This window comes from Emydura macquarii, unplaced genomic scaffold (assembly GCF_026122565.2).
Source record: "Emydura macquarii macquarii isolate MOO-44397 ecotype Brisbane River unplaced genomic scaffold, CSIRO-AGI_Emac_v2 contig_3295, whole genome shotgun sequence".
Lineage (NCBI taxonomy): Eukaryota > Metazoa > Chordata > Testudines > Chelidae > Emydura > Emydura macquarii.
The window spans coordinates 664,983-679,687 of record NW_027133432.1 but is presented as its reverse complement, the minus strand read 5'-3'; positions in this window follow the sequence as shown (position 1 = coordinate 679,687).

The window sequence follows — 14,705 nt, the reverse complement described above, 5'->3', positions numbered from 1 at the left end:
GGAAAAGAGCCTCCATATCAACGTCCAGGAGATCAAGGCAGTACGGCTGGCCTGCAAAGTGTTCCTCAGGTTTCTGAAGGGCAGAATGGTGGAGGTCCTCACGGACAACACAGTGGCCATGTTTTATATGAACAGGCAGGGGGGAGCACGCTCCTCAGCCCTTTGCCAGGAGGCCATTCAACTTTGGGACTTTGCGGTGAGGCACGACTTCCATGTATCTGCCTCTCACCTCCCTGTTGTTCTTCGAGATGTGTTGCTCATATCCATTCCACACCCACCCTCCATCCTCGCTGTCGGAGTCTGCAGAAAGAAGGGACTGAGGGCCCGCAGGATCGGCGGTGCCTCATATACCGCGGCATGAGCGCAGTACTCCAGGGGTTGCCTAGGCTGACCATACGGGGTCTGCTAAGGGGAAAAAAGTTCTGGGAACCAGTGCACGGTGGTGTGCACTCACCGATATTGGAATGGATATGAGCAACACATCTCGAAGAACAACAGTTACTGGTTAGTAACCTTGTTTTTCTCCATTCTGCTGGCTGCTGCCTAATGCATTGGGGAGCTGAGGCAGCAGCCAGGAGAGATGTGTCAGAGCAGGAGAGAAAATTCTAATAACTTACACATTTTCAAAACATTCCTATTTTGTTTTTAATTGAAACTGGAAATTCCATCAATGAATCCTGGTGAAATTCAGATGGATTTCTTGAATAAAGAGAAACTCTTTGTGCATTTAAATTTAAAAGTGGCCTGACTAGTAAACACGTGTGTGTTTGTGTGTGTTTGGGTGAAGTTTGAAGTCTGTGAACATTGTGGTTCTTTAGCTAAAGGAACCCAAATAAATGTCAGCTAACTGGAGCAAAATTTCAAAAAGGGAGCATTTTTAAATGTTTCTTCTACAAGAGTTAGTAAATATTTTTCTTTTAAAATGATATGGAAAATTCAATTGTCCTCTGAGAAATACTGTGCCAAACTCAGGGAATAAATTTTAACCATTAAAGTGTGAAGCAGAGGGATTTTAGTCCTACTTTAAATGCAAATCTCAACACTTAATTATGTAGGGGTGATTTTCAAAGGCACAAATGGGAGTTAGGCAATCAACTCCCAATGACTTTCAATGCCCTTGGAAAATCTCCCCCCTAGTTGCTAATAATACTTCCACAATGTTTAAAACCATATCTCATACTGCTCTCTGAAGCATTCTAGATTTAAAATGCCATATCCCACTCTATATTTGCTGTTATGTATTCTTTACAATACCAGCCTGTACCTTTAGATTGTAAATTCTATGGAGAAGGGACTCTATTTTTCTGGAACATCTTTGCTACTATATCAATGAACCAATAAATTTAACATGCAAACAGGTCATTTTAAAACCCTATATGTAACTGTATGTGTGGTGACCTTTGTGACTAATACTTGGTAATGTGGCTGGATTACACTTCCTGTGCATTTCAAATCTCCATATGAACACTGCATTAATGTAGTTTTGTAACAGCCTGTTTCTGGTTTCACAGATAGAATGAATGCAGCGCTCATGACAGCTCCACTTCAGTGCTACTCTATGCATACCCACTGAGCCAGCCTTGTTGAGAATAACAACACAGCTGCTGGCATGTCTGACCTCTCTGCTCCTGTACAAGGTATCCCCTCTTCCCGACTTTCTCAAGAGCAGAGGTCAACATTTCCAGCCCCCATCTGCCTCTCCAGACTTGGCAAGCTAAAGCCAACCCAAATTTAAAAATACCTGACCCAAACACCATTAAAAGCTGCAGAAAACTGCAAAAGAGTCCAGAAACGCCAACCAGCCAGAAACAACAGAATTAGCCAGTTCAAGGAACTCTGCTCTGGGACAAGGGGGTAAAACTGGGCCCAGCCAGGGCTACCCCTCCTTCAGAACCACCCTAGAGCCAGCCAGGACTGCACAGGGGAGACACACCACACTCTGGGGGCACTAGGATGCAGGTGGTGCCTCCCCTCCCCCTCTCCACTGTCATGTGACCCTTTAGGAGAAACTGCACAGCCAGACACTCCAGCTAGTAGGGGCAGAGGCAGCCAAAGCAGCTATTTGCAGACATCCAGAGACCTTTCTGCAGTTGTGACTGGACTTTCTCTGCCCTGTGCTGATTGGCTGTTTGTGCCACCTTCTGCCCTCATCTCCCCCTCTTCATAGTCTGTTCACCTCAGTTTCATTTCCCTCTTACACCTTTATCCTATCCTATCCCCCTCACCTGCTTCCCTTCTCTTTTCTTTTAGCTCATCTCCTTCTAACTACACCCACTCACATCCCCAGAATCATGGAACTAACATGTTATTTGCTTGACACCTCACATGGCATACTTTGTATGAAATTTATCATAGTCCTGGAAAAGGAGTGAACATAGGAATACAGACTGTCACACTCCGCTGGTGAGTGCTACCCCTTCCTCTACTCTGTGTCTGTATTGTCTGCTGTGGGTAGGGCTACACAGGGATAAAAGCCTTGCAGCACAGCCGCAGCTGGCCCTGGATGACAAGTCAGCTGACTGAGGCTCACAGGGCTTGGGGTGCAGAGCTAAAAATTGCTGTGTAGACATCCTCCCAGAGCTTAGGCTGCAGTTTGAGTCCTAACATCTACAAAGCAATTTTTCAGCCCTGGAGCCTGCGCCCTGGAAGCCCATGTCACCTGACCCAGGCCAGCCCCAGGTGTTTTATCCCCATGTAGATATACCTTAAGACTGTAAGCTCTTTGGGGCATGGACCATCTGCTACTCAGTGTTTGTACAGTGCCTAGCACAATGTGGCCTCATTCTTGGTTGCCCCCTAGGCACTACTGTAATAAACATGATTAATAACCCCTAGCACTAGCAGCCGAAAATGCAGCACAAGGAATCACAATGCTGACTGGGAAAGCCTTTCCCCTCACACCTGCTATAGAGTGCACAAGCTCCACAGGTAGGAATTCACAGGTCACCTGTACAGTGTGCATGCAGCCAGTTACCATGGTAACAGCTGAAAGGCCTAAATCCATGGCGTTAAATGAAAATAACCACCTCCCTTTTAAAAAAAGTGGAGGTGGTGGGAAAGAACAGATAGATTAGGACAGGAGCTAGAACGACACTCAGTATCTCATTTTCACTTCAGGGCTATCTCTGAAACAGACATCAGTGGGAGAAGTGGTTCCATTTTCAATAGCTTCCTTTATATTTTGATTATTTGTTGGATTACATTTTTGTGTTTTCTTTTGACTTTGTCAGTTGCCTGCATCCTGTGAGCTCCCTTTATTTTCCAGTCCACCTCCCTTTCATGTGCATTTTTTTCTTTTTCCATAAATTGTGTTTTCTGCTGCTGCTGTCTTGGATTTTTGAACTTCAATTTTTCTTTGTAGGGGAACCTATTTTAGTACATCCCCCTGATGCTAAAAAGAATGAGACTCATTTGGACACTATTCTGCAGGCCATACAGGCACTAGAATTTGATTCCGATCCTATCAATAATTAAGCATGAAGGGAAGACTGAAACACTTGGAAAAGCTCTTATATACCAAAAGAACCAGAGCTTTTAAAACTCAGTTCAGTAGCTCAAAGGCTCTATGGGCAGTTTTAATAAAGATAAAGCACTCCTTTGCCAGAAAATATACCATAGCAAACATAAGCAAGAGTCTGAATATACATTCTGGGATTCATGAGGGAAATTGAAGAAGATTCTTCTTTGGAACCAAAGTTAGATGGGTTCCAGAGACAATTCTTGAAATCAAATGTTCAGATCTCCTTTGGAAACTCTGAGGATGTTTCACAATCCCTAATGACCTCCTCACTTATGGGCTCCCCGAATTTGTGAAGTTTAAATTCCTTAACTATAAATCCACTTCCCAAATAGTGCCTGACACTTTGTACTGAAGCCAGAGAAGCTGGTGAGGTGTCAAGATTTGCTGGAAATTCAGACAAAAAGGTTATATTGATTTAGGCCTGCACATGGATAGATTGCCTGCACAGAGTTCTGTGCAAATCTCTTGTCTCTTCTCCAGAGGGCAAGTTTGTTTTTTAGATTATGATGTTGCCAAAGAATTCCTTTCTGCCTATCTGACAGAGAGTTTGGGAAAATCAGTTGTGGGGAAAACATGGGCATTTCACACTTAGTTTAGACAATGATTATATTAGGAATTTCTGTTATTCTGCAGGTTTAATCTCATTTCCTTTACCCCCATCTCTGTTTTATACATGCATTATTTCATTGACAGACTGATATCATAGGCTGCAGCCTGAAGATGATACAGGGACACTATTAATTGTGTTTACTGTTACACAGAACATCTTTGTGTCATTTTGGCCTTCATCTTGCAATGAGCTCTGCTCAGGGCAGCTCATATGGAGTTTTTTGCAGGATTGGGGCCTTAATAATCAGCTTATTCTGAATATATGATAGTATTTTTTCCCCTCCATCACTTATTATGAATACTTCTCATTCTCTTGGGAGCTTTGCAACATTTGCTTAGGAACTGGACTAACTTAATATGTTGTTATTATTAAGTATTGTATTATTCTACTTCGAGTGATTGCTCATATCCGTTCCAATATAGGTGAGTGTGCGCCACCTTGCGCCACTGGTTCCCGGAACTTTTTTCCCCTTAGCAAGCCCTGTAGAGTCGGCTTAGGCGCCCCCTGGAGTGCCACGCTCATGCCACGGTATATGAGATACCGCCGATCCTGCAGGCCCTCAGTTCCTTCTTTCCGCCCGTGACGGTTACTGGAACGTCTTGCCTCTTGCCTTCTAGCAAGTAGCATTCCCTGTTTTGAACTGTTCTTGTTCTTTGTAATTGAATATTTAGAGTTAATTAGTTGTTAAGTATAGTTGTTAAGTATAGTTAGTTAGATAAGAAGCCCTTAGGGGCTTAGGGTTGGGCCATGTCTGGCTCAACCGGTTTTAAGTTCTGCACCGCTTGCAGCAAGTCCTTCCTGGTGAGTGACCCTCATGACCGCTGTCTCCGCTGTCTGGGAGAGCAGCACAGGAAGGACAAGTGCAGGATCTGCAAAGCCTTCAAGCCGCGGACCCAGAAAGAATGGGATGCTCGTTTGAAGGCTATCCTGACGGAATCAGTATTCCACCCAGACTCTGAACTGGTGCGTTCTCCCATGGCACCGAGCATCTCCTCGCCAGTCACTAGTCACTGATGCCAGTCGCCAGTCACCGGTGCCGAAGAAAAAGAAGTGCCAGGGCACTGAGCGCCAGGACTCCCCTGCACCGCCTGCGTGGAGTCAGGAGATGAACCAGCCACGGGCCGTTGAGTTTACTCCAGCACCTGCATCTCCATGCAGGAAGCCTCCCCCAACTCCTGGGGGTTGGGGAGCACCCCTGCAAGGACCGTCGATGCCGGAGGCATTCCACGCAGCAGGCACCCTCATGGCCATGCCCATGCCTCCATCCCCCCGTCGGCTGAGGGTGCAGGGACCGGCGTCTCGGGGTAAACCCGCTCTGGGTGCCCCTGGTGGGTGGTCGAGACCGCAGTCCAAGTCTGCCCCCAGAAGGTCAGAGAGGGTAAAGTGTGCCGGCTCCCCACGCAGTTCCGACTCAGGGTCGTCAAGCTCCTCCACACTGTGGCACCGAAGACGGTACAGGGCACCGGAGGTTTCGTGCTTGAGGCGACATCGTTACAGTTCCGCCTTGCACAAGGTGCGCAGCTCCCACTCCCGGACCTCAGCAATGAGTCCCTCGCCACCACAGCACTGGTCTCGATCTCCGGAATGGAGTCTGGCGCAGATCCCAGGGCCGGAGGCATCGGCACTGACATTGGCACCGAGGAGACATGCACGGCACCAGTCGATCCCTGGACCATAGTCTGGCACGGATCCCGATGCCGAAGGACTCGGCACTGGCGGCGCAGACCACTGCACTGCACCACCACTCTCACTCTTCAGAGTCAGACTTGGCACTGAGGAGGCACGGCCGGCACTGTTCCCCGGTCCCTGAAGGGGAAGCAACGCTGCAAAACCTTGGCACCGAGATGAAGGTCGTACTCCAGCTCGTCAAGCTGTATGCCTCCCTGTCAGCACCGTGCATGATGGCACCGGCGCTCCTCGTCTTTCTTGGCAGCGTCGCGGAGCAGGTCCTCGACGAAGGCAGGCAGGAGCCACAGACACCACCAGCACCGCTCTAGCAGTTCGAGGTCTGGCAAGGGCACACACCACCCAGAGGTGCCGCAGCCGGCACCGATGCCAGCACCAGGGTGGCCACAAAGTCCGTGGGTTGTGGGTTATGGGGGGCGCAGATGGGACAGGATACTGTCTCTGTCCCGTCGTCAGTGACCCAACCGGTACACACACACCCCCCTTCCCTTCCCCCCCCCACCTAGCCAGCCAGCTAAGGGCCATTCCTCAGAGGAGGAATCGGACCCTGAGGCGGGACCCTCCACTGGGCCCCTCCCATAATCCTCCTTCTCCTCCCCTGACGAGGTGACCACCAAGGACCACAGGGCTCCCCTACCAGATTTTAAAGTGCACCAAGAGCTCCTTAAGAGGGTGGCCAGCAACCTTAATATAGAACTAAAGAAGCTCTCCAAGGAGGAGGACCCCCTCTTTGGGGTGGCTGGGTCGGCAGGGCCATACAGGGTGGCCCTACCAGTGCACGAGAGAGTCCTGAAGCTGGCCAAGGCTCTCTGGCAAACCCCTGCCTCAGTTGCCCCCACCTCCAAGGGCGCTGAGAAAAAGTACTATGTTCCATCGGAAGGGTTTGAGTTCCTGTACACCCACCCAGCCCCCGGCACCCTAGTGGTGCATGTGACCAACCAATGGGACAGACAAGGTAGCCCGAGCAACACGCCCAAAAATAAAGACAATAAAAAACTAGACCTGTTCAGCCACAAGGTCTACTCCACAGGGGCCCTGCGGTTGAGGATCACAAACCATCAAGTGCTCCTTGGCCACTATAACCTCAACCTCTGGACCTCCCTGCGCAGATTCGCAGAGGGACTGTCCCAGGACCTGGCGGCAGACTTTGCAACAGTCCTAGAGGAGGGCGCCACAGTGGCAGGGATGGCCTTGCAGACTGACAGCGACGCTGCAGAGACCACCAGCAGAGCCATGGCCTCAGCTATCGCCATGTGGAGGTGTTCGTGGCTGCAGTCTTCTGGGCTATCCCAGGAAGTGTAGCAGTCTATTCAAGACCTGCCCTTTGATGGGGCAGGCCTATTTTCAGACAAGACTGACGATAAGCTGCACCCCCTGAAAGACTCAAGGGCCACACTCAGGTCATTGGGCCTGTATACCCCGCAGGTCTCAAGGCACCAGTCTCCACCACAGCCCCAGCGCCAGACCCAACCACCCCCTAGGCCGCTGCCCAGGTCCTCCCAGCATGATAGAAATAGGGGATTTGGCCGCCGCAACCAATTGAAGTCATCTGCAACCTCCTAACAGGGTCCAGCCAAGGGGCACAACAACAAGCGCCAGTTTTGATGGTGCGCCCGAGGGTGGCACCAATACCCTTCTCCTGGATTCGTCCCTTCTGTTTGCAGAAAGGCTCAGGCCCTACTACGCTGAGTGGCAAAGTATTACATCAGACTGCTGGGTCCTCAGCGTAGTTCTCAGGGGCTATGCCCTTCAGTTTACAGCCTTCCCCCCAGACTCCCACCCCCCACCCTCCCTCTTCAGGGACCCCTCTCACGAGCAACTCCTGTTGCAGGAGGTGAATTCCCTCCTCCTCCTCAGGGCGGTGGAAGCAGTCCCTCCTCAGGAAATAGGGAGGGGTTTCTACTCCAGGTATTTCCTCATCCCCAAGGCAAAGGGGGGCCTGAGACCCAAATTAGATCTTCACCATCTGAAAAAGTTCATCAGATGTCTCACGTTCCGTATGGTTTCCCTAGCCTCCGTCATTCCCACACTGGATCCAGGGGACTGGTACACTGCCCTCAACCTAAAGGATGCGTATTTTCATATTTCCATCCTTCCCAGACACAGGTGCTTCCTCCAGTTTATGGTAGCTGGCTGCCACTACCAATTCTCGGCCCTGCCCTTTGGCCTCTCATCTGAACCCAGGGTCTTCACAAAATGTATGGCGGTGGTGGCGGCCCACCTACACCACAGAGGGGTCAAGATCTTCCCCTATCTGGACGACTGGCTGATCCGGGGCAGGTCCAGGGCCCATGTGAGGAACAGCCTGGTGCTCACCTGCGCAACATGCACCAAACTGGGGCTGCTCACCAACGAGCAGAAGTCCACTCTCTCCCCGGTGCAGCGCATAGATTTTATTGGGGCCACCCCAGATTCCACTCAGGCCAGAGCCTTCCTCCCACAGCCTGGCTTTGATGCGATGGCCGCCATAATTGACCATCTCTACAGGTCCCCCACGACAACAGCCAGACACTGCCTGCAGCTGTTGGGACACATGGCGGCCTGTACGTATGTGGTGAGGCTGGCTCGCCTCAAGCTCAAGCCTCTCCAGGCATGGTTAGCCACGATATATGCACCAGCCAGGCACTCCTTGAACAGGGTGGTCACGGTTCCCCCACAGGTCCTGACCTCCCTGAACTGGTGGAGGACTCCCGAGGAAGTACTGAGTGGGGTTCCAGTCCGAGACTTGGCTCCATCAGTCATCCTCATTACGGACACTTTGGATGTGGGGTGGGGGGGCCCATATCAGCAGCAACCTGCGCACCCAAGGGTTCTGGTCGCAGGAGGAAAAGAGCCTCCATATCAACCTCCGGGAGCTCAGGGCAGTCTGCTGCCCTGCAAGGTGTTTCTCAGATTCCCGAGGGGCAGGATGGTGCAGGTCCTCACATACAACAAAGCGGCCATGTTCTATATGAACAGGCAGGGCAGCGCACTCCTCAGCCCTTTGCCAGGTGGCCATTCGACTTTGGGACTTTGCGGTGAGGCATGACTTCCATATATCTGCCTCTCACCTCCTGGGGGTCAGGAATGATGAGATGGACCGCCTCAGCAGGTCGTTTCTACCCCGACACAACTGGTCGCTTCACCCGGAGGTGATAAGTGTTATCTTCCACAAGTGGGGTGTTCCCCAACTGGACCTGTTCGCGTCATACTGGAACAGGAAGTGCCCAAGGTTCTGTTCACTCCAGGGTCGCGAGCTGGGCTCCATCTCCGACACGTTCCTCATAGACTGGACGGAGACCCTGATGTATGCATTTCCCCCCATTCCGCTACTGCCCAAAGTCCTTTTGAAGATCAAGAAGGACAAAGCTGACGTCAAATTGATCGCCCCAGCCGGGCCAAGACAGCACTGGTTCAGCATGTTGCTGGACCTGTTCATTGCCCTGCCAGTGCTGCTCCCAAGGCGTTACAACCTGCTGCACCCGGACCTGGACTCCCTTCACCTGATGGCATGGAGACTGTGGCTGACGGAGGGAGAGAGAGCCTGCTTGGCACAGGTCCAACAGATTCTGCTGGGCAGCGGAAAACCTTCCACTCAGGTTGTGTACCGGGCCAAGTGGAAATGGTTTACCTGCTCGCCTATACAGGCAATCCTGGAGTACCTGCTCCACCTGAAGCTCCAGGGTTTAGTGCTGGCCTCCCTAAAAGTGCACCTGGCGGCCATCTCGGCCTTCCACCAGACGATTGAAAGGAGGTCATTATTTTCCCATCCCATGTCAGTCAGGTTCCTTAAAGGGGTAGAGAGGCTATATCCGCAGGTCTGTGACCCGGTTCCTTCCTGGGACTTGAACCTGGTCCTCACCTAAAGCTCTACCAATATAAAAACAGGGTTACTTACCAGTAACTGTTGTTCTTTGAGATGTGTTGCTTATATCCATTCCACACCCACCCTCCGTCCCCGCTGTCGGAGTTGGCAGAAAGAAGGGACTGAGGGCCCGCAGGGTTGGCAGTGCCTCATATACGCGGCATGAGCGCAGCACTCCAGGTGGCGCCTAAGCCGACCCTACGGGGCTTGCTAAGGGGTAAAAAGTTCTGGGAACCAGTGCACGGTGGTGCACACTCACCTATATTGGAATGGATATGAGCAACACAACTCGAAGAACAACAGTTACTGGTAAGTAACCCTGTTTTTATATTGGTAGAGCTTTAGTATCTGCTTTTCTCTTGACTACTTATAGCTTTTAGTTTCATTATTATGGGGGGGGGAGTTCTATATTTTCTCCATGTTATAAAGTTAAGAACTACCATGACAAAAGATATCCCTTTTAAAAAAGAATTGTGATTGCTCACACATTCAAATAAACTTATAGTGTCTTTATCTGAATATGCTGGGGTACTCTTATTGAAGTAGATATGCGTCCATCTATAGTAGCTTCAGTTCAGCATCTTGGGATGGATCCAAAACCAAGTGAAGTTATTGGGAGTCTTTCACTTCACTTGGCTTTGGATCAGGCTTTTGAGTATAGTACATTGTGAAAACTGTAGCAGAAAAGCATGTATTGTGTATGTGCACTTATGTGAATTTTCAAGCAGTTCAAGGTTGCCTCTACACCAAAATTTTATAAACGTATGGAACTTCTTCTTCTCATTGAGGACTATGGCTCTGCAAACACATATGCAAATATTTAACTTTGTTTATGTGCCTAGTTCCATTGACCTATGTAAATGTTTGCAAGACTGGGGCTAAGTCCATTGTAAGTTTCACTCTTATTAAAAAATAACCAGCTTCTGAATTATGTAAACACTAAAACACATCTGAAAAATATCTTAATGCATGAAAAATTCATTTTCCACACCCACAGAGAAAATTAAAAAAATGGGCAAATGTTTTGTTAACATTCTTTGCCAAACAGGCACACTAAGGCTTAGAACAAACATAAGAAATCTCACCTCTTATTTTTATTTACATTTATATTACAGTAATACCCAGAGGTCCCAGTGAGGATCAGGGCCCCATTTTACTAGTTGCTATACACACACAGATGAAGATAGGAGGTAAAATCCTGGCCCCATTGAATTCAAGGGTAAAAGTTCTTTTGAGTTCATTGGAAGCAGACTTTCACCCAGGGTTCCTACCTTGAAAAGCTTACAATCTAAAAAATTGGACGGGAAGGATTTTTATTTCCAGACAGCTATATGCATTGGAAGAAAAGGACTTATAATGAAAATGCCTCTTTTATAGCTTTGTTGTCTGTGGCATCAATATCTGGAAGCTATAAAAAAGCATGTAGCTTTCTATACCTATGCATCAGGAAGCGTCTAGTGTTTAGCAAATTTCTGAATTCATTGAATAGAGTATTTCTAAAAGAGTTAACGACCTCTCATACTTCCATCCCTTTCCCTCCTATTGTTTGTTACACTCACTTATATCTTGCTTCAAATTAGATCATTAATTCTCTGGGGCTGGATCTTCTTATGTTTGCACAGCACCTAGCACCTTAGGGCTTTCCTCTTGGTCTTACCTTCAAGTGCTAACCCAGTAGTAATAACAACAATAATAATAATAATGTCTGTTTTCTCTCTAAAGAGTTGCTTATTACTTGCTGTTGAATGTTAGCACTTCTGACACAGTCCTGTTAATTACACAAAACCAAAATTTTCATGGATCACTTTAGATAAGTGAGTGAGAATCTGGACTCATTGAATTCAATGGCAAACCTCCCATTGACGTCAATGAAGCCAGTAATTCACTCAATGATTCTAAAGACCCTTCCCTAAATGAACTAACATTTGTAGCCCACAGAGCTAGCTATAGCATTTTATTTTACTTGGCAGTAACACAAGAAACCTACAGGCCTGCATCCTGTAAGACATTAGCTTAAGCAGTTAGCATAAGATATAAGTTAGCATAAGTTAGAGGCCTGTGAACTTTGACATAGATAAATGGCCAACATTTACCATGAGTTTTATGGAAGTGTGAATAATGTGCTTAAGAAGGGATTTGTCTAAAATGCTACCAAGCAACCACTGTAATATTGAACTGATACTAGGCTTGGTATTTTAGGATAGACTGTTGGCAGATTCTTAACCACAAATTTGCCTTGGCAATGAATTGACATATATAGTAATAAGCTAAAATTATTACTATACCATCCTATAGGATAAAAGGCACCTCAACATTATTAGAGTAAGGAAAGTTAGATATGGACAAGGGAGGATGATCAATTGAATGAGTATTCATGACAACACCTAGGCCCTATAATAGGCCTGTCCACCATGTAAAGGTCAACATTGGTTGATCTGGATCTAGACCATTGGACATATTGCAAGGGACAGAGAAGATTCTTTTTCTTTCCTCACCAGATCCTCAAGGAAGGGTGTGAGTATATGAGTATACATGTGAGGAATGGTACAAGATATCACCTTAACTATATATTTTTGTTATCTTTTTGTGTGGTTTGGAGCTTTTCTGTCTTTACTAACTGTGCTAATAAAAGTGGTTAAAGCTTTGCTCTGCCCTCAGTATGAGTATCTTTGTGATGCACACCAAGGATCCCAACCAGATATGGAACTTGATAACTTTGATTCTGTTGTGCCTGATTCTGGGACTTAATCCCTATAATCCCCCAGCTCAATAAATTAGAATTAATTGGAATTCAATAATAATAAACACTAAAGAATCACACAACACATTTAACCTTGCAATGTGCAATCTGAATACACCCTTGACAAGAATGCTTGTGAATAAATGAACAACATCCAGGATTTCAAGAGATGTTGCACTTCTATAAGACACAAAATTGGGCTGGTGTGGAATGGAGAACCTGGGCATTTTCTTGTATAATGATATGTACAAGCTTAAATATGACATCAATCACAGACAGCTTGAAGAGAGGAGTCTGAACAAATAAAGATGAGCATTGCCAAGTAGTATATCCAAGCATAATTATTAAACTGTCTTTCAAATGTATTTTCATCTTCTGTTTAGCCTGATGCAAATTCCAGTTCTGCACACTATAAATAAAATGAGGGGTGCAAGACAATGGAATTATGAGTGAAAGAAGGGACGAGCGAGCTCAGCTCTAAAAGTTATGTATAATTTACATCTTCATCTTTTAAAGTATTCCTGGTGTCAGAGAGAGAGAGGAAGATTAATCAGACTTCACAGTAACTGGTGATCTGTAAAGAATAGATTTTTTCATGGGCAGATATGACTGTAATGGAGTGATCAACATTCCATTACTACATTTTTAATCAAACTAACAAATGTTACAATAGTGATTTTAATGTATGTATCATGGAAATTTCAATATTGAAATTGAAACCACACTGCTGTAGTTTGTACTTAGGTGCACTGAAAATTGTAGGAGAGTTCTTCTGAAAAACCTACCCAAACGTGCATAACATTTTCAAATTAATGTCCTACAGGAAGATAGGTTGACCTTTCATGAAGTATTAAATTTAGTTCACAGGTTTGGAACAACTGCAGTGCTCAGAAACTGTGGAACAAATAAGGTCATAAATGCGATAAAGTGAAACTTGATTAGGATAAGTGATGGACAATTTTGGTATTCAACAACAACATATTCCATAATGTTGTATTTCTGTTCATGCCAAACATAACACAGATCTGTCAAATATGGTATGTTAAATGATGCCATTTGATAATTATATAATATCTCATCCTTAGTGAAAACTTTGATAGGTAGCTACACTGTGTAAAATTGCAATTTGAAAATTACAAACAGTGCATTCTTTGTGAAAAGTTGTGACAGGTATAACTATTTGCCTTTTCTTTTCACAAAGGATGTGATATTCTGTCCCTCTCAAATGTCATAATTGATCAGATATATTTGGTAGAATATTATTTACAACAATATTACAGTCCTGGATTGTTAAAGCTCCGCCTGCCATGCAGGAAGAAAGTTCCTTTTTTACAGGAACTCATTTGTTATTCAATAGAATTCACCCTTCAGGATAGGAAATCCACTGTGGAGAGATGTAATTTTAATGCTCCAGGACTATACATTATTAAGGGCCAGATTATGCTCTTATATGGGTATGTAAAGGTGTGGAAGGGAATAATTCTATTCAGGATCTGATACTGGGCACAGCACAGTGGAATCTCGGTGCCTTACCCTTATATGAGGGTGCCCCCGACATGCAAAGTCCTGGCAATCTCAAACTGTTCCCTCTGATAGTACATCACAGGCATGTCCTCTGCATTCCCTGGAGCCACAGTCCTTCCTGAAAATCCCTCTAGGCAGTCACCTCTACACTGCCTCTCATGCAGGACAGTGCCTTCAATGCACTGCCTTCAATGCAATGTCATCTGCACCTAAATATCTGTCAAGATAACATAGTTTACAGCTCTGTTTCTGTTACAACATCTAGCCCTAATCCTTAAAATGACAAATCAAAGGATTTGAACATGTTGAATAGGAATAGAGCCTGACTACATAAATGCTATTTAAATATTGTTATTTAAGAGACAACATAATATTTAAAAAAAAAAAAAAACTTAAAAAAAAAAAAATACCACACTAGTGCTGATGAACAGCAAATCAGTGAACAGCAGATTCAACAGCACACAGAGAGCCTTACTGCCCAATTATACATAATTTGCCAAGGACATGGTTTCAGGAAGACATGCACATAATGATTTAGGGAAATTTGCCTAGCTTGACCACAGCTGTATTAATCAAAATAATGCCGAAGGGCATAATGTCCTTGAAAAATAACTGTTGGGAATGGATCCTGGGCTAATCCTTTCCCTAATGGTTGCCACCCTTCTGCCCCATCCTGGGACCTCCTTATGGGTCACCTGGCCCAAGTGTTTGTACATAGTGATGCTTAAACATCCCACCTCTCATATGGAGAGTGTGGGCCTTATAGTTAAGCTTCCATCAG